Source organism: Pan paniscus, chromosome 6, assembly GCF_029289425.2.
Source record: "Pan paniscus chromosome 6, NHGRI_mPanPan1-v2.0_pri, whole genome shotgun sequence".
Lineage (NCBI taxonomy): Eukaryota > Metazoa > Chordata > Mammalia > Primates > Hominidae > Pan > Pan paniscus.
In genome coordinates, this window is record NC_073255.2 from 102,612,660 (window position 1) to 102,614,958 (window position 2,299).

The window sequence follows — 2,299 nt, forward strand, 5'->3', positions numbered from 1 at the left end:
GCTGTTCAATACTGGTGTCTAGACTCTTGAATAGCCCCCCAGGACTCCAAGAAAGCCAAAGGCTTCACTCCCACTCCACTGCCTGACAGCTCTAGCAGCTGCTTGACTGTAAAGAAGCACATAGATTGGAGATAGCAGTAGAGGGAAAGCAGAAGATGTCCCAAAAGACGTCCCCAGAAATCTCTCTTAATTTTAGAATAGTTTTTAACAGAATTGATTTATTATAAATCTGTATATTTTGTTGATCATAATACAGCTCATCACAAACCAAGTTCAGATCATAAATCACAATCTTTAAAGAGCTCTTGAAATACGTTTTCTAATTTTTGAGTTAGACACAAGGCTATCCAATAGACGAGCTTACAGCAATTACAATGAATTGATTTACGATTACTAAATGAAAAGTACTAATGATTGAAGAAAGATGGACCTTTTTGAATACAAAGAAATGTTTGATTAAAGTATTTATTTCCAAGTAAAATGGGTACAAGAAACCAAAGAGATCATTTTATTTAGCAGGTGCAAGCAAGCTCTGGGTACAGAAGACCACATCTTGACCTTGAACAATACTTAGCATATGTGCCAGCAGGAGGCTGCAGCACACCCCGAGCGACCACAACCAGATGCAGCTGAGGCAAGGATTCAATTATGGAGAAAAGAGGATCGATCTGTAAAGGCCTTTTAGGTGTTAGCAAGCAAAGCATTATTTGCTGCTTTTAAATTTGCAAGGTAATTGAATTTAGTGTGCACCACAGCGTACGAAGGAGGGTCTATGTTTAAATTATTTGTGCCAAAGGGGAAATTGTAATTAAAATTTTTTGAACATTATGGAGGTGAGAGAAAGAAACCACAAATGAGACCCCCTGACTGTGGCTGCCTCCATTGTAAATTGTGAAGCTGCATAAGAACACATCAAATGCTATTCTCTGAGAGATAAAGATATAGGCGTGCATAAATTGATACTTTCTCCAAAGAGAGAAAATGAATGGTGCCAAGTTTTTCTCAACTCAACCTTAGTTCTCAGTGTATTTTGGACAACTGTCATAAACAATCGAACAGCCTGGTAAGACTAAACACAAGAATGTGCTCCGTATCTACATTGCTTCATTCAAAGTCCATGTAACTTGTATTATGATCTTTGGTAATGCTTTTAGAAACAGAACATAATTTGACTAGCTATAACTGCTGTTCATATAAGGATTGGCAAATCTAACCTCAGTAAGCGGGGGTCAGTACTGTGATAATCTTGTATGTCCTATCAAATTTTTGACTCTTAAATAGTAAGGCTCAAAGGAGATTTGGAGTTGAACAAATATAATTTCTGAGTACCTGAAGGAACTACACTTGCTTGAGTTAGAGACAGCACAGGTTGCTACTAAAATAATTCCAATGTATATAAAATGAGACCCTAATTTGTGGTTTCAGCTTGTTAAGGACTGAATTACGTTCACCCCAGAATTTATATTTATAACCCCCAATACCCCTGACTGTGACCATAGAGGGTCTTTACAGGTATGATTAAGTTAAAATGAGGTAATTAAGGTTGGTCCTAATCTAAAATCACTGGTATCCTTATAAGAGGAAATTTGGACACAGACATGTACAGAGGGAAGAGGATGTGAAAACAAGGCAGAAGAGTGCTATCTATAAGCCAAACAGAGAGAATTGGTACAGAGTCCTCCTCCACCTGCTTTAGAAGGAACCAACTCTGCTATCACCTTGAAATGAGTTTGTCAAAAATTCCGTGGAAAGTACATTTGGTCATTTTTGCTTTCCTTTCTACCTAAGTAGGGGAGAGACTAAATAAGTTTTCCCTCTCTGCAAACTTAAAGTTTCCCTCCGATAGGTTGTTTCATGGTGTAATAATCAGCTCTGGCTGCCATAACAAAATGTCATAGACTGGGTGATTTAAACAACAGAGACCTATTTTTCCAAGTTCTGGATGCTAAAAGTCTGAGATTGGGGTGCCAGCATGATCTGGTTTGGTGAGGGATCTTTTCCTGGCCTATAGAAAGCTGCCTTCTCACAGTGTCCTCACATGGCAGAGACAGAGTGTGCTTCTTCTTACAAGGGCGCTACTAATTCCTTCATGAGGTCTCCAACCTTATGACCTGATCTAAACCTAATTATCTCCCAAAGGCCCCATCTCCATATACCATCATATTGGGGATTAGGGCTTCAACATATGAGTTTGGGTGGTGGGGCATACAATTCAGTCATAGCAGATGGCCTCCACTGAAGGGGGCTGGAGAGTAGTAAGCCCATTCTGATACCCAGGTATATCTTTCCAGGAACATTC